Source organism: Lampetra planeri, chromosome 9 (assembly GCF_965212315.1).
Source record: "Lampetra planeri chromosome 9, kcLamPlan1.2.h2, whole genome shotgun sequence".
Taxonomy (NCBI): Eukaryota; Metazoa; Chordata; class Hyperoartia; order Petromyzontiformes; family Petromyzontidae; genus Lampetra; species Lampetra planeri.
The window spans coordinates 481,408-500,080 of NC_136115.1; the positions used below are offsets into that span (position 1 = coordinate 481,408).

The 18,673-nt window shown below is 53.1% G+C and overlaps 1 protein-coding gene across 1 annotated transcript in view; it reads right to left on the reverse strand.

Moving 5' to 3' along the window:
* The window catches only part of LOC144720518 (bifunctional heparan sulfate N-deacetylase/N-sulfotransferase 2-like), a 181,078-nt gene extending 167,968 nt beyond the window's left edge, over window positions 1-13,110 (reverse strand). Inside the window, exon 1 of the mRNA XM_078597286.1 lies at window positions 12,744-13,110. The gene's annotated coding sequence lies outside the window, so the exon portion shown is untranslated. The remainder of the gene's footprint in view (window positions 1-12,743) is intronic.
* Between the last annotated feature and the right edge of the window lie 5,563 nt (window positions 13,111-18,673).

Consider the following 18,673-nt stretch of genomic DNA (forward strand, 5'->3'; position numbering starts at 1 on the left):
GTGGGTGTGTGTGAGGTGAGTGTGGGTGTGTGTGGGTGAGTGTGGGTGTGTGTGGGTGTGTGTGGGTGAGTGTGGGTGTGTGTGGGTGTGTGTGGGTGAGTGTGGGTGTGTGTGGTGTGTGTGGGTGAGGTGTGTGGGTGTGTGTGGGTGAGTGTGGGTGTGTGTGGGTGTTTGTGGGTGAGTGTGGGTGTGTGTGGGTGAGTGTGGGTGTGTGTGGGTGAGTGTGGGTGTGTGTGGGTGAGTGTTGGTGTGTGTGGGTGTGTGTGGGTGAGTGTGGGTGAGTGTGGGTGTGTGTGGGTGAGTGTGGGTGAGTGTGGGTGAGTGTGGGTGTGTGTGGGTGAGTGTGGGTGAGGTGGGTGAGTGTGGGTGTGTGTGGGTGTGTGTGGGTGAGTGTGGGGTGTGTGTGGGTGAGTGTGGGTGTGTGTGGGTGAGTGTGGGTGAGTGTGGGTGTGTGTGGGTGAGTGTGGGTGTGTGTGGGTGAGTGTGGGTGAGTGTGGGTGAGTGTGGGTGTGTGTGGGTGAGTGTGGGTGTGTGTGGTGAGTGTGGGTGAGTGTGGGTGTGTGTGGGTGAGTGTGGGTGTGTGTGGGAGTGTGTGGTGTGTGTGGGTGAGTGTGGGTGTGTGTGGGTGAGTGTGGGTGAGTGTGGTCTGAGTGTGGGTGTGTGTGGGTGAGTGTGGGTGAGTGTGGGTGTGTGTGGGTGAGTGTGGGTGTGTGTGGGTGAGTGTGGGTGTGTGTGGGGTGAGTGTGGGTGTGTGTGGGTGAGTGTGGGTGAGTGTGGGTGTGTGTGGGTGAGTGTGTGTGAGTGTGGGTGAGTGTGGGTGAGTGTGGGTGTGTGTGGTGAGTGTGTGAGTGTGGGTGAGTGTGGGTGAGTGTGGGTGTGTGTGGGTGAGTGTGTGTGTGTGGGTGAGTGTGGGTGAGTGTGGGTGTGTGTGGGTGAGTGTGGGTGAGTGTGGTGAGTGTGGGTGTGTGTGTGGGTGAGTGTGGGTGTGTGTGGGTGAGTGTGGGTGTGTGTGGGTGTGTGTGGGTGAGTGTGGGGTGTGTGGGTGAGTGTGGGTGTGTGTGGGTGTGTGTGGGTGAGTGTGGGTGTGTGTGGGTGAGTGTGGGTGTGTGTGGGTGTGTGTGGGTGAGTGTGGGTGTGTGTGGGTGAGTGTGGGTGTGTGTGGGTGAGTGTGGGTGAGTGTGGTGAGTGTGGGTGTGTGTGGGTGAGTGTGGGTGTGTGTGTGGGTGAGTGTGGGTGTGTGTGGGTGAGTGTGGGTGAGTGTGGGTGAGTGTGGGTGTGTGTGTGGGTGAGTGTGTGTGTGTGTGGGTGTGTGTGGGTGAGTGTGGGTGTGTGTGGGTGAGTGTGGTGAGTGTGGTGAGTGTGGGTGGTGTGGGTGAGTGTGGGTGTGTGTGGGTGAGTGTGGGTGAGTGTGGGTGTGTGTGGGTGTGTGTGGGTGAGTGTGGGTGTGTGTGGGTGAGTGTGGGTGAGTGTGGGTGTGTGTGGGTGTGTGTGGGTGAGTGTGGGTGTGTGTGGGTGAGTGTGGGTGTGTGTGGGTGAGTGTGGGTGAGTGTGGGTGTGTGTGGGTGAGTGTGGGTGTGTGTGGGTGAGTGTGGGTGTGTGTGGGTGTGTGTGGGTGAGTGTGGGTGTGTGTGGGTGAGTGTGGGTGTGTGTGGGTGAGTGTGGGTGAGTGTGGGTGTGTGTGGGTGAGATGTGGGTGAGTGTGGGTGAGTGTGGGTGAGTGTGGGTGTGTGTGGGTGAGTGTGGGTGAGTGTGGGTGAGTGTGGGTGGTGTAGCTGTTAGTGCGCTGCGCTATGAACCCGGCCACCCGGGTTCGCTTCCCGCTCACAGACCAACACTCTGTGACGATTATTTGAACCGGTCCTGGGCCTCCCCTAGGTAAACTCAGCCTTAAATGAGTACCTGGTGCAGTGTGGAAACATCGCCACTGGGGAGACAAAGGCGGTCGGGCGTGGTGCTGGTCACCCACCCCCTCATGTACCGTTCCCGCCTTCATAGGTGCTCGCTAACAGCACTTGCCTCTACAGTATGTTAAGGCTATACGGGAGATCTTTGTCTTTGTGTAGGTGGGTGTGCGCTGGGCCGTCCATAGGGGGTTGCAGGGCCAGCGGTCAGTCTGAGGTTTGTGTTTAGTTTGTTCCCCCCTCCTACATGTATGTACATGTATGTACATGTATGGGTGTGTATGTACATACAAAGCACGTTGTGGGCCCGCAAACGCCTTCAAACTAAACCGGAAGTATTACATCTGACACCGTCACGTCGAAGTGCGGGGCCCCCAAAGCGCGGGGCCCGGGGCAGTCACCCCGATTCGCCGTACCCTAGGGACGGCTCTGAGTGGGGGCGAGCCTGGGGGTGAGTGTGTTGGCACAGTGGAGAACACGGGTGGTGCATCTGCCAGTCATCTCGATCAGTCAACCCATGGCGCCCTGGGTCTGTTCCGTGACCTGCCAGTGAGCCTTTGACACTTCACGTGGACTCAAGGTGTACCCAGCCTGGCACAATCGCCGTGCTGACGTCACTTCCGCTTAGTGGCGAACGGCGATTGATGTTGGGAGTGTGCTTGCTAGCAGCACTTGCCCCAACAGTCTGCATGACTATCGAGGTGACCTTGGGGTTTTCTTCTGGCGAGTGAAGGGCAGGCGGCCTGCCTGGCAAGGTAGGGGGTGGTGGTGGTGGTGGTGCAATGGTGAGCGTGCTGCTCCACGAACCCAGTGACCATATCCCCGAAATGGATCGTATTAATTATGTTAACGCCTCAAGGCAGAACGAGGGGGAGTGGGAAAGCTGTCATTCTCCCGCACCGAGAGAGCCAGAGCCAGGCGGGCTGTGTGAGATAGCAAGCAGCAGCAGGAGGCGGCTGCTGCTGCTGCTGCACAAGGGCTGTGGGCCACGAGGACACCGCTTGGCCGAGTGTGACGAGGCCCGATGTGCTGCTGAGTAGAGTCGTGCCCAGCACGCGTCCCCTGGCACATCATGGCCGAGCCAGCACGGGGCCCTCTGGATTCTGGTCCTTTTCCCCCTACTGGCTATTTGCCGTGCCGAGTCGGAACTCGACTGCTTTACGCTGAGCTCGCAGCACATCGGAATTCTGCTCGAGGCCAATCAGACCAATAAGGGGTGGGGCGAATAACTCTCGTGTCGAGCGTCACTTCGTAGTCAAAGCGTCATCTATTTGCGTCTCGATTCGCTCATTGCGCGTGACATCGGTGAACACGGCACGGCTTTTGCTGTGGAAAAACAACTCAACAATTTGGGCCGGCTCAGCGCATTTCCCGCATAGCGCCGTGCGTGGAGTGGAGAGGAGGGGCAGTCTCGGCCACATCACCTCGTGGACATTTCACGGCGAGAGGCGGTTGCCATTTATTTACACTGAATTGCTGTATTTGATTTGGACCTGCTCAACTCACGGTTTTAAATATTTCATTGGCGGTTTGCGAGTGAGATTCAGCACCTAGGAGTTTTGTTTGGTTCAGGAATCTTTGGGGGTTTTATTTTTCCATGGTAGAATGTGACTACGACCAATCACCCAGAATAATAGGAGTAACAATTTGTAATGCACACTGTATTCGCTCAATCTCCAAGAGAGAGGATGACTCAGAAGCACCACAGACGAGCAGGGAAATCAGTCGCATACGGCGAGCCAGCCCCAATTGTCCAAGCTTAATCACTGTTTAAACATGTGGGGGGAAAGCGGAGCACCTGTAGAAAACCCATGGGTGCGACAGGACAACGCTATTCCCCATACAGGTGCAACAGATGAAGTCCACATTTGCAACAGAAAAATTAATTGCACGATACATCTATACCTTAACGTCTATTTTCGCCGCAGTCACGAACCAGCACCGACCAGTGTGGTAAATAACGCACGCATGACCCGCATTGCACGCATTGACCAAAGAGTTAGTGTTCTACGTGCACAAAGCTACACTCATGGGCATGGGCATACTGCTGACATGCGTACACGTACACGAGTACACGGGCAGATGTGTGTATAGCCTCAACAAAGTGATGGTGCAAGTGCTGTTAGTGAGCAACTATTGAGATCAGCATGGTCCACAGTGCTGATGTTACCTCAATATTTCAGGTGCAAGTGTTGTTAGCGAGCACCTGTGAAGGCCGGCATGGCACAGGAGGGGGTGGGTGGCCAGCACGCCCGACCACCTTTGTCTCCCCAATGGCAATGTTTACACACCGCATCAGGTACTCATTTGAAGATGAGTTGGCCTAGGGGAGGCCCAGAATCGATTAAAACAGTCGCCACTTGTTACCGGTCTTGAGCGAGATTTGTGGATAACATGGCTGCCTCTATGGCTCGTGACTCTGGTCCAATCCCATCTATATATATAAAATCGCAAATCTGTCTGTCTGTGTGTCTGTGTGTCTGTGTGTCGCCGGACCACACGCAGTTTCATTGGACGGCGGTTGCCCCTGGCAACGGGGTAGCGACGCATTCGCTGCCGGGTGGACGCCATATTTAATTCCCGTTAAAAATATGCGCACGCATTTGTGGTATACACTCGATATACCCAGCGTTGCCCGGGGGGGAAATACATTTAAAATCTTATGAAAACTTTCTAACATTACATACCAATGAAAAAACAACTGTGTAATTACTTTTAAACCCGACACGCCAAGAATCGATTCTCTGAATCGCGCAAAGGAATCGAAGGTTGTAGATTCCTTTAGATTCGGACGATTCACGTTTAATATAAGTTGCTTAAAGTCGATATAAACTGCTACGAACGGGAAATATCCGGCGTTGACCGGGGCAAAAATGTAATTAAAGACTCCTGAAAAAAAAGAACAATGAAAATGAAACTCCATCATTCAAAATGTAAACCCCCAACATGCCAGGAATCGATTCTTTGAATCGCACAAAGGACTAATCGAAGGTTGTAAATTACTTTAGGATCGCGCTTCCTGTTTAATATAAGTTGCTTATAGAGTTGATATAAACTGCTACGAATGGGAAATATCCGGCGTTGACTGGGGCAAAAATATAATGGTGAGGGCGGTTGTGAGTGGCGATTGTGAGTGGTGATTAGTGAGTGGTGAGGGGAGGTTGAGTGGTGAGGGTGAGTGGTGAGGGTGAGTGGTGAGGGTGAGTGGTGATTGGTGAGGGAGAGTGGTGAGGGAGAGTGGTGAGGGTGAATGGTGAGGGTGAGTGGTGAGGGTGAGTGTTGAGGGTGAGTGGTGAGTGGTGATTGGTGAGCGTGTCATTGGTGAGCGTGTCATTGGTGAGGATGAGTGGTGAGGGAGAGTGGTGAGGGAGAGTGGTGAGGGTGAATGGTGAGGGTGAGTGGTGAGTGGTGAGGGTGAGTGTTGAGGGTGAGTGCTGAGTGCTGATTGGTGAGGGTGTGATTGGTGAGGGAGAGTGGTGAGGGAGAGTGGTGAGGGTGATTGGTGAGGGTGAGTGGTGAGTGGTGAGGGTGAGTGTTGAGGGTGAGTGGTGAGTGGTGATTGGTGAGGGTGGATTGGTGAGGATGAGTGGTGAGGGAGAGTGGTGAGGGAGAGTGGTGAGGGTGTGATTGGTGAGGATGAGTGGTGAGGGAAAGTGGTGAGGGTGAATGGTGAGGGTGAGTGGTGAGTGGTGAGGGTGAGTGTTGAGGGTGAGTGCTGAGTGCTGATTGGTGAGGGTGTGATTGGTGAGGGAGAGTGGTGAGGGAGAGTGGTGAGGGTGATTGGTGAGGGTGAGTGGTGAGTGGTGAGGGTGAGTGTTGAGGGTGAGTGGTGAGTGGTGATTGGTGAGGGTGGATTGGTGAGGATGAGTGGTGAGGGAGAGTGGTGAGGGAGAGTGGTGAGGGTGTGATTGGTGAGGATGAGTGGTGAGGGAAAGTGGTGAGGGTGAATGGTGAGGGTGAGTGGTGAGTGGTGAGGGTGAGTGTTGAGGGTGAGTGCTGAGTGCTGATTGGTGAGGGTGTGATTGGTGAGGGAGAGTGGTGAGGGAGAGTGGTGAGGGTGATTGGTGAGGGTGAGTGGTGAGTGGTGAGGGTGAGTGTTGAGGGTGAGTGGTGAGTGGTGATTGGTGAGGGTGGATTGGTGAGGATGAGTGGTGAGGGAGAGTGGTGAGGGAGAGTGGTGAGGGTGTGATTGGTGAGGATGAGTGGTGAGGGAAAGTGGTGAGGGTGAATGGTGAGGGTGAGTGGTGAGTGGTGAGGGTGTGTATATATGTAAGGTTATTAAGAAATATATTTGTCACCCGGGCAACGCCGGGTACTTATGCTAGTAAACATATACGCACACGTGGATCCACACATCCACGCACCTCCGATGAGCACGCTTGGTTACGTACGGTGCGAAAGAAGTTCAACATACAGACACACAATGACTCATATGCATATGGCGGCGGTGGAGATTTTGTGAGATTTAAATACAAGTCTCGGAGCTCAGCAACTCGGGAGGATTCAAACAAAGCCTTGTCAGTCCTTAAGCCTCCACCCCTCCCCTCCCTTCTACCCCCCGACCCCGCCCCCCGTCGCACCCCCGCCCCCTCCAGCCCGCCCAGGATTATTCTTAGGTCGACGCTGGCTGCCTCATCTGTAATTGGATACACGCCATATCTCGCCAAAATTATAAAAGAAGAGAAAGAGAAGAAATGCAGCCGTGGTTCATTGCCGGCAAATGCATCCGAGTAGTGGGTTGGTGTCCCACAGCTGCTGCATCTCCGTGCGGGCACTTCCCGGGAATTCATTACTAGACCGCAATTCGTTCACACGTCTTTTTTTGTTGCGCGAATAAAATAAATAAATATAACAGCCACGCAAATGATCGCACTTAATTAATGGGAGAATTCTGCTGCCTATAACATCTTAAGCCATTTACAATGCTTTGTTACTGTTGTTGCTGCTGCTATATGCGACTTATTGTGAATATATTTCAATCACCCTAGTATATTATTCTTATCATCATCCTAATGACACTGGATATTTGTCTGTGTTGCTGCTAAACGAGAGTTGGTGACACGTGACTAGTTCTAACCATAGTGAGATGTATACTTGATGTGGTGTGCTGGGCTCTGAAATATTGCTTTCCTGCTATCCCCAATCTGGACAGGATCCAAGCTGAAATTAAGCCGCTAATCAAAGTCACGATCACGATCAATATAATTCATTCATCTGTTTGCAGCGCCGGTTTGGTATTGTGGGTCTCCTATAATGTGCGTGTGTGTTTTATTTGCCACGTTAAATCGTGTCTGCTGAGATCACGGCGCTGGATATGAAGGCGACACCAGATGTTCCCCGCTCCGCTCCGCAGCTTCGAGAAACCAGCACGGCACCGTCGCTAACGGCCACTCAGCCCGCTCCTCGCTTCCATCTCCAGCCCACTGTGTGAGGTCGCGTGCCCCCACAGACACACACACACGCACGCCACTGGTCCACACGACTACTCACACACACACGCACGCCACTGATCCACACGACTACTCACACGCGTGCCCCCACAGACACACACACACGCATGCCACTGGTCCACACAACTACTCACACACACCTGCTACCGCTGCTAACAAACGCAATCAAGACAAACAAGACAAAGATCCTCCGTATAACCTTCAACGGACTCTATTGTGGCAAGTACTACTAGCGAGCACACGAGGGGGTGGGTGACCAACACGACGCCTGGCCACCTTTGTCTCCCCAGTGCTGATATGAAGACATCGCACCAGGAAAGCGGATAAACCTATCGGGCGCACGCTCCGCCGATACCGCGAGAAATGCACAGAGCAGACCCTTGCCACTCGCTCGCGAACGACGCGGGGTCACGCTGACACGCGTGCACGCCCCCGACAACCATGGAAGCAGGCGGTGATGAAACTTCAAGTCCGACATTCCGCTGGCACGGACAACCACCAACTCCACCACCATCGTCACCGTCGCCACCACAGCAGCAGCAGCTACATTAATTTCAAACGCTCAAGCGAAGAGCATGAAAATCGCTGCGCGAGCTGCTTACATTATATTTCATTTCGACCACGGGAGGTGGGAGGTGGTGCGGGGGATGGTGGGGGTGGGTGTTTGGATGGAAAACCATCTGCTTCCAATGCCGGCAGCATGGGCCTGGCATCGCTGCTGAGCGCCCTCTCTTCCCCAATGCCGATCGGGCCCTGAACGCGGCGCGCCGTGAGAAAGAACCGCCCCTCGTGGTCCCCGTGGCCCCCGTGGCGAGCCTCGCTCGGCCAGGCGTGGGCACCCAGGGGCTCCACGGCTGCCTCCCAGCGACGCGAAACGGAACGCCGTGGGCCCCAGCGCTCGCCGTGGGCCCCAGCGGGCCCCGTCCCCAGCGCGCCGGCGGCTTCCCTCCCGTGGCTCCTTGGGCCCAGGAAGCAGCCCCAGCGGTCTAGTGGGTTAGCGCACTGGACGCAGACTCCACTGGTCACCGATTCGATTCCATCTGCCGGCGCGGCAGTGAGGACAATGGGGCGAGTTTACGATCACCCCCCGTCTCTCACCCCACAAACGCTGCCCTCTGTCCACCCTACAGTACAAATGGGTGCGCAACAGGTAGTCGATCAGTGGTCGTGTTTGGTGTGGAGTTTGGGTATTCCCACCTTTTCCATGATGTCTGGCCATAGTGGAAGAGTAGGCCAAACTATACTTCTACCAGAGGAGTTCCTCAGAGCTCCCTCTACCCCTGGGGCCCTCAATCAGCAGTGGTGAGAACGAGCAATTGCAAGGGCTCGACTCGGGGGATTAATTTCCCAAAAAATATTTCAGGAACCCCCGCAAGCTTGCGGACCCGAACCCCCCACCGCATCGTCCCCCCCCCATCCCCCCCCCCCCCCCCATAGCAGTGGTGGGTAAATGTTCCCACAGCTTCGGGTAGAATTAAGCTCTGGCCGTACATTTACCGTGGGCGCAGCGATCGGTGTGGAGCGCTCGCGTCACGGGGTCCCGTCTCTGTGGAATATCATCGCTGCCCTTTGGTGCCACCCCTCGCAGGCACTGAGCCCCCAGAGCGTCTCCGCTCTGGGCCCCCAAAGCGTCTCCGCTCTGAGCAGGCGAGGCTGTGACATTTCTGGAGAAATGGGATGTCAAATTTGGTGGTGGTGGTGGTGGTTGTCGTCCGTGTGGTAATCCATTGCGCGGCTTTGCTCGGCGCACGGAGAACTAATGCGGAGCGTTTTTCAGCGGCGTATAAGCGACTTTAAAATCACGGCGCAATATTCCTCGCGCCGTAATTGGCCGTACGAGCTCCGTAAGCTGAGACACTTAACCACGGAGCAGAATGCGCACCCGTGATCTCCACTTCCTATTCATTTTGCCGCCGCTGTATCCACTGATAAAGCACACACACACGCAGCGTCATGCGAATTCTCTATCTCACACACGCAGAGAGAGAGAGACTGTTGGGGCGAGGGCTGTTAAGCGAGCCCCTACTCAGTCGCCTTGATCTCCCCTGTAATGATATTTATGCACCACACACGGATAATCAGTTAAGGCTCAGTTGACTTAGAGGAGGTACAGATAACGCTCGTCAATGACGTTAGCTGTGATTGGGAATGGAACTGAGGTCGCTGGGTTCGTAGCGCAGTGTAAAGACCGCTACGCAACCATTGCACACAACCCATCAACACACACACACACTAACACTCGTGATTCCTAAAGATTAATTAATTTGCTGCCACAGCCACCTGCATAAATCCTCCCTCTATCTCCAACATTCGAACACACTACTCATCCTCGATCACAGTCACACACGCACGCACATGCACACACACGCGCGCACGCGTTATGAACCGCGGTATGCAATGTACCTCGCATCAGGCAGCCATGCGGCACGATGAATGAAAGAAGGGATCAGTGTCAGAGTGAATGTGCTGCTTTCTCGTGACACATCCAGTCCCCCAAATCACCACCGCAAGCAACAATGTACTACCACCAGATCCACCACGAACCAACTACCGTCACCACCACCTACCACCATTGAAACCCAACCACCACTACACAACAACCACCAACCGCAACTACAGTTACAAACACAATCAGGCAACCACCACTACCACCATCGCAACCACAGTCACCAACACTGCCGCTGCTACCCCTACCACCACCACCACCACTAACACCACCACGAACACCCACCACCACCGCTGCTGTCAATGCAACACTCTCCCTCCCACCACACGCACTGTGATAACGCGTGAATCAAATAAGCCGCCCCCGCCACCCCCACCCCCACGATAGCGGCCGTGGTTACCCGGGACCGCGACGATCGCGGCCGAGGCAACAGAGCGAACTGCGGCTGCGCCGGGATTTATGAGACGTGGGCAGAGGCGCAGCCGCGGGCAACATCTCTTGTGCGGGGGGATTCAAGCGTCGCTCAGATGCACGGGCCAAGGCCAACAACCATCGTCCCTCCATCCCAGCATCTCTCTGCATACACCCAGACCCCCTCGTCCTCCTCCTTCTGCTGCTATTCCTACCTACCTCTCCTCCCTGTCTCCTTGTCTGCCTGGAGCTCACCTATTTGCCTCTCTAGGTGTGCACGCAAACCGGAGAACAATGTAGATTATGTTTATATTTCGGTAGCGTTACCAATGTGGATCTACTGCCATTCATTCATTAAATGGTAGTTATGGTCGTGTGGTGACGGTGGTGGTGGTTGCGTCGTGGTGGTTGGTGCCGGTGGGTGATGGGTGTTGGTGGTTGCTGGTTATAATAGTGGTGGTGGGTGGTGGTTGCGTAGTGGTGGTTGGTGGTGGTGGGCTGTAGTTGCGTGGTGGTGGTTGAGTGAATAGAGAATAGTGGTGGTGGTTGTGGTTGAGTGAAGAGAGACTAGTGGTGGTGGTTGTGGTTGCGAGGTAGTGGTTGTGGTGGTGGTGGTGGTTGTGGTTGAGTGAAGAGAGAGTAGTGGTGGTGGTTGTGGTTGCGAGGTAGTGGTTGAGTGGTGGTGGTGGTTGTGGTTGAGTGAAGAGAGAGTAGTGGTGGTGGTGGTTGTGGTTGCGAGGTAGTGGTTGTGGTGGTGGTTGTGGTTGAGTGATCAGAGAGTAGTGGTGGTGGTGGTTGTGGTTGCGAGGTAGTGGTTGTGGTGGTGGTGGTTGTGGTTGAGTGAAGAGAGAGTAGTGGTGGTGGTTGTGGTTGCGAGGTAGTGGTTGTGGTAGTGGTGGTGGTGGTGGTTGTGGTTGAGTGAAGAGAGACTAGTGGTGGTGGTTGTGGTTGCGAGGTAGTGGTTGAGTGGTGGTGGTGGTTGTGGTTGAGTGAAGAGAGAGTAGTGGTGGTGGTGGTTGTGGTTGCGAGGTAGTGGTTGTGGTGGTGGTGGTTGAGTGAAGAGAGTGTGGCTCGCAACACGTTGGGCGTGAGAGCGTGAAAAGGAAGAGTTTTAGGCAGGCCTTGTGATCGGTGTATTAGGTGCTTTTGTAACGTTATCATAATTATATATATTTTTTTTACTCTGCCAATCATATTGATAATGTAAACTAGATTGTATTATTCCTAAATAAACGTGTCAGCTGTATAGAATGCTAAAGTGTAACTGCGCTGTGGCGTCAAGTATCAAAGACAAACACACACGAAAGACTCAAGCGTGCCCGACGTCGACTGCTCGTGCAAGCGCTGTTGGCGAGCAGCTATTGAGGCAGGCGAGAAGCTCGGTGGGATGTCCTGAAGCATTCACCGCCTTTGTCTCCCCCGTGCTGATGTTGACACACAACGCACCAGGTACTCATTCAATGCTCAGCCGATCCAAGGGGTAGGAGGCCCAGAACGAATTCCGATATCACACACACACACAGAGGTGAGTACAAAAACAAACATTTCAGAGTGTGCCATACTGAGCGTACCATATTGCACGGCAGCCCACGAACATACGGAGCAATCCACAGTCAGAACGCGCTCGTTGCCAGCCGTTTGGGCTGATGAATCTGGTCATTGATACTCATTGAAGGTATTGCCACGTCCACCGTTGTATCTCCATGTTCAGCAACAGCCCACGCACACACACACAGAGATACGCACACACAGAGAGACACACACACAGAGAGAGACACACAGAGAGAGACACACACACAGAGACACACACACATACAGAGAGACACACACACAGAGACACACACACAGAGACACACACAGAGAGAGAGACACACACAGAGAGACACACACACAGAGAGACACACACAGAGACACACACACAGAGACACACACAGAGAGAAACACACACAGATAGAGACATACACAGAGAGACACACACAGAGACACACACACACAGAGAGACACACACAGAGACACACACACAGAGACACACACACAGAGAGAGAGACACACAGAGAGACACACACAGAGAGACACACACACAGAGAGACACACACAGAGACACACACACACACAGAGACACACACACACAGAAAGAAACACACACAGATAGAGACATACACAGAGAGACACACACACACAGAGAGGTGTGTGTCCTCCGACTGTTGGGGGCTGCTCGTGCTCTTAGTGACCACCCATGAAGAAGGCCGGCACGACGCACGCGAGGGGGTTGACGTGGCCAGAATCACTCTCGGCCGCCTTTGTCTCCCCGATGCCGGTGTTTTATTGGCACACCGCACAAGAGTTCTCCTTTAAAGCTGAGTCGACCTAGGAGGCCCAGAACCGGCTCAGGTATTCGCCCAGTGGCTTTAACCGTGAGCGGGAATCGGGAATCAAACTCGGGTGCGTCGCGTAGTGTGTCAACCACTGCGCCACCGCTCCCCACCAACATAAACGCGGTCTCACACACAAACTCACTCCAGTAGCTCCACTCACCTCACAAGCGCATCCCGATCTCGCCGCTGGTGACGGTTGACTGCGTCTCTCTCCCCATCTCCTCCGTTCTTCTCCGCATCCCCCTTTATTTGCGCTCTGAAGCTGCTTCTCACCCCTCCCCTTCCTCTCTCTCTCCTTGTGGACCGCGCTTTTGTTTCTCAGTATCTGTGTGTGTCTCCGAACACTCTCTTGCGATTGTGTCTGTGTGTGTCCGTGTGTCTCGCTCTTCCCTGTGTGTGTGTCTATCCTTGTCCGCGTAATCTCACCTGCGCTGCATCCGCTCTCCGCTCTTCTCTCTCTCTCCCCCGCGCTCTCTCCGCTCGTTTCCAAACGCGGCGGCGCTCTGACATCGCGGGCTGTACCACTCGCGACGCGTCGAGTAGGGGAGGCCGGGACTGTTGTTGTGGTGCCAGGGAGCGGGGGGGGGAGTTGGCTCCGGGAGCACGAAGACACGAGGAGAGAGTGAAGATCGAGAGACGGAGAGATTGAAAGCGTACGGAGAGGAACGTCATTCGAGAGTTTGATTATTTTGACGAGAATGATGAAGATGACGACGAGCGTGATCAAGATTGATAGCCACAATTACGATCACGATTGATTTTGATAATTACGATGATGATGATGATGATTACGATTATTATTTTGTCGATGTTGAGATGATAATGAAGACGAGGATGAAAATGATGGGAATAAGACATGCTAATAATGATGACGATTATGAAGATGATAATGGCAACAATGATAACCGTTTAGCAATTGATGAAGACGATAATGATACTGCTACTAACGATAATAACGACTGATGACAATTACGATTACGACAACAAAGAAGACGATGATGGTGATGATGATGTGATGATGATGATGTTTGGTCGATTCTATTTTGGGCGAGGTTTGTGTTCTATGAAACAGGAGGGTCTCGCTCCATTCGACAACACCCGGCTGATGGCGGATAACGGATTCCTTAAAAGGCAAATGCCAAGACGTCTCCTTGCTGCTGAAAGGTGGACATTGAAGAATCGCGAGTCAAGCGATCACTCACGGAGCCGCGAGAAATCCTCACGAAACTTCCCTTGCAGGCGACGTGTTCTGCTCTGCGATTATCGAATGCCCCCCCCCGCACCCACAACGGACCCCCCAGGCACTGATCAACATGCGGTAGAGCGAGTGGCTCCCAATCAAGAGGTTGTGAGTTCAAATCCTGCTTGGGGGGAGGGGCAGGGAAGGGCGAGCTTGAGGGGGGTTGAGTCAGTCCATCATCCCTCCCTCTAGAGTAGATGGAGACGTCAACACAGTGGTTGGCCTACGGGGAGACTCCCCCCCCCCGCACCAGGAAGGTGGAACTTCCACTACTGGCTCAGGGCTGTAATCAGGAGATGGACGCTTCCTCGGCCATCATCCCTGTGGGGTCAATAAATGCATTACCACTCCTACTCCGACCCCTGCTGCCCCTGTCCACGCTGCGGTGTCCCCGGGCAGGCCACGTGTGGTGGAGTAAGTGTGGGTCCTCTCACCGCCTTCCAAAACGTCTGGCCGGCGTGGAAGAGCAGGCCAAGTCCCCTGTGGAGGAGCGAGACTCGCGTCCCTCTGCAGTCGGGGCCATTGTGGCGAGACGGGCGCACGGATCCAACTGGACCCGAACATTTCGGTGACGGCAGAAGCCCACCTTCCTTTGCGTCTTACAATGCCAGAAGGCCACTCAGGCACACACGACGCTGAGGTCATCAGAGGACATTACAGAGGTGACATACAGCCCAGATCTGGCTCCCCTCAACTCTTCATCGGCTAGGCCCGTTGCAGGATGGCCGTACGTGGATAACATTTTGTTCGTCCGTACAGGATCACGCTGTGGGCAAATGTTCACGTGACGCTGATGACATCCACTTGCCGTGAGTAATTGTCGCCCTGAGTAATGGACAGATATGATATTAACACGAATTAATATCTACATTCGTGTAGCAATTCAATACAAAACTAATTTGAGACAAAACGAGGATTCGTTATTTTTTATAAATATTTAAGAGAGTCAATATACAGCTACTGGCAATCCACTGCTGGATGAAGGCAGTGTCGGTCTTGGCTGTCACTTGACCATATTTCACCACGCTGGTCAGTGTGGATTGGTGAAATGGAGGAGTGGGCGGCTAGGACCCTGTTGACATCTCACTCTCTACGGGTGAGAGCCGAGGGCGGGAATTGAACTCGGGATGGCGAGGTTCAGAACGTGGAACTCAAACCACTACGGTCCCCACCGCCGCCTGCTGAACCCCCGTGAGCTCAAACATCCCCTGAAATGAATTCAACTTTGAAACGAGAACCCTGTGAAGTTATTAAACTATAACACACTCTCCATCACAACAACGGCTCATCACGCAAGCAGAAGTCGCCAGCGGCTGCAATGTGTGAAGAGCGGCGCTTCCTGCCCCCCCCCCCCCCTTGGGGCGGTGACGGGGCGCAGTGGTGGCGCCCTTCGCCGCTTGGTGCAGGGAGAGGTTCACGGCTCGAATGCCAGAGGCCGCCCTGATTATTGCTGCGGTTGTGAGCATTAACTATTAGGTAGACGCTGGAGCGTAGCACTTGTAGATCTCAAGTAAAACCCAATTTCTTTAGAACTGCTTTTTGTGTTTAGTTTACTGCCCTTCCCGCGCACCTCAGATCAGCACGCTTGGCTACGTACGGTGCAAAAAAAGTTCTACATCCGTATAAACTACTACACGCCGTCTGCTTCACTCACAGCGGACGTCATAGATCCTGTGGCGTCATTCTCAAGAGTAGGTCAATATTTTGTCAGCGACACGGTCCAAAATTTGCCAAATTTTAAAAATCACACCGCAAGTTTGCTCGATAGATATTACACACGACAGTAACCCCCCCCCCCCTCCCAATTACTGCGAACACTTGGTCGAGTTTTTGTTGCTCTCGTGTTGTGTACGGAGACACGACAGCTTTATCGAGAGGCTGCGAGGAGGACTGAGTCCCGCTGGTGGTGTCTCTGTGAGTCTCTCGCTGGTGGTGTCTCTGTGAGTCTCTCGCTGGTGGTGTCTCTCTGAGGGCCTCTCCATGGCAATGCGCGCACGCCGAGTTCACGTCCAGCCGACAACTGCGGGGAGTCCAGGCAGCGCGGAGCGAGTGACCCAGGATCTCGCTCATTGCCTACTGTCCGCCTTTCCCCAGTTCCGGTCACACCTCACTCCCCTGAGCTCAGCCACGAAATCCTTCCCCATCCGCCCTTGCAATGTTCCTTTTATCCATTCCCTCTTCCCCCACCCACCCCGCCCGCCCCCACCCCTCCTTGCCAATCCCTATCTCCGAGGCAGGGCCCTCACTCACTTACAGAATATTGCATAGCCCATTGACAACACAATTGCTCACCACACTCTCCCGGCCATGACACAAGCAAAGTGAATGAAGCTGACCGTATGCTTTGCAGGGAGTTCCCTCTTCTGCGCGTGACGCATCTGTCCCATGGGTGTTGTGACACCCCGTGCCAGAAGCGCAGGCATTCTCCAGAGCAGCTACAAACACACGTCAGGGCATCTGCTTTGACAATCACGCTTTACCATCTACTGTGAAAATCGTTCGCACCACTCAAACACACACTTGTGCGTGACACGCGCATTATATCACTGTGTAACAAACAAAATGTTCCTGGGTAGTAAGTGTTATTTCCTAGTTGCTTAATGCCTCAAAGTACATAAAATGGCTGTTATTCCTCACAAACTTTGCTTTTGTGACCAGGACAATTATATTTTGAAATTTACCTATTTTCAGTGAGAAAACGTGGTCACAAAAGCAAAGTTTGTGGGGAATAATAGCCATTTTCTATACTTGTGAGCCATAAGCAATTAGAAACAAACACTTACTACCAATGAACAAAAATCGTGTTCCATCGTGAATTATCAGCGAGCTCCGAAGTAAAACATTCTCTGTACAAGCTTTGATTTTCTTCAGATCCTCTAATTGTTGTTCCCCTCAGCGGAGACGCGTCACCACGCCACGCTGCTCTCCCACGGCCACGTCACAAACACTTCGCCACCATCTTGGAAATGCCCACAATGCTTTGCTTGCCTGTGCTGTCACTTTGCCACAGAAGTTGACAGCTGTTAACTCTGACATCAGCTGTCAATGGTTAAATGAGGGGAGGGACAGTGACATCACGGTTATTGGCACTGCGATATGGACCAGCTACCCGGTCACGGCTGCCATCAGTGACGAGTGATATCGCGACATCTACACCAGTTTCTTCAGCGATGGTGAGTTGTGGAGGGGGGCTGTCAGACAACCCCCACCGCTGACAAGCCCTCCAATATTGCAGTGTATTGACAAAAGTTCTGCAAATAATTAATCAATCAAGTCATTAATAAACAATTTAATTCTAGATTTGAAGCTTTCGTGACTGCAAGGATTCATATTCTTAGGTTTTTTCGGTAAAGTCACGTAGGTAAAACATCAAAATTTATAATAATAAAATAAAATAAAGATCACGACTTTACCGAAAAACCAAAGAGTAATTTAATTAATGTATTTATCGACCGATCCATTATTATATTATTATTATTATTATAAACTCATCGCAACTGAACGGGACGCATAGCGGCAACTCGTTTAGAAAACCCCGCGCAGAATTCTCTTCCCCTGTCGTAGTTAACGACTCGCGTGTTTCTGTGTGTTGTTGTTGCTGCTGCTCCCCTCCCCAAGTGAACAACTCACACACGCAGCCCTCGCACTTCATCTTCAAAGCCGGCGATTCACTCCGACTATCTCCGGCGAGCAGCGAGCGTCAAATTAAGCCACATCGCTACGCCTCAGAGGCTTAGGGGGTCATAATGGGTTCCGGATTACTTACTTAGCGCGTTCGTTGAAGGGAAACAAATTGGGCTCGGATATGGAAAAAAACGTAGCATATTTTCTGGTGGCTCTAATCAGCCGCCACTGCTGCCCGCGTCTGTGTTTGTGCGCGGATTAGATTGTGGAAATGGAACCGGTGAGTGAATGCGTGAGCGAATCGACGCCGGGCGCGGTAGGCTGGCGGCACGCATGTCTGCCGTGGGCTTTGTGTGGATGGATGGCGAGGGCTGGGGGGTCACGTGGAGACTTGTGTCGTGAAAGTCCGGGGGGAAAGCCACCAAGCCGGTGCTACGAGGTGAATAGTCGGATGGGAAGTTTAGCGGCGTGTGATCGTGAACCCGTGCGCACGGAGCTGTCTGTGCTACATCCTCTTGGCTACGCGTGCTCGGATTTATCCGTTACTCTCTCGCAAAGAAATACAATACGACTAATTTGCCAAATTCCCCATATATTGTAGAATACCTTTAAACAGACGTGTCGAGAATCAGCGAGACTTTCATGGAAACCCAAATGACATCCCCGTGCCATTTGGTTTGTGTCTCCCTTTCTCACGGCGACGATGTCACCGTTACCTATGACGAGATTGTACTGAATGGTGCCCGTCTCGTGGTGATCTTACAAGCCAAGCAGTATGGTGCCTGGCTAGTGCTTGACTGGGCGACCTGCACAGGGCTTGCCAGGTGCTGTAGGCGAGGAGGGGGGGGGGGGGCTTCGAGGTGTGGTTTCTCCGGGTTCTCTGGTATCCTGCCACGCGAAGTGAAACTCTCATGATTGTGATTGGCCAAGCAAGTGATGTTACAGGACCCTCTTGAACAAAGAGTTGTGGGACTCCGTGATGCGTTCCCGGATAAACGACCGGCATGATAGCTATAACATAAAAATAATACAATACCACATTCAGGATTTAGAATTACTTATTGAAAGAACAATATAATAGACTTGCGTTTCGGGCAACGGCCCTCCTGCAGGGCAGGTATCTAATATATGTGCAGAATAAATAATGCTGAAGGTATGCGACTGGACCAGAGTGTAATGGATAGTGGCAGCAGAGCAATGGATGTAAACAGAGATAGCGAGATTGG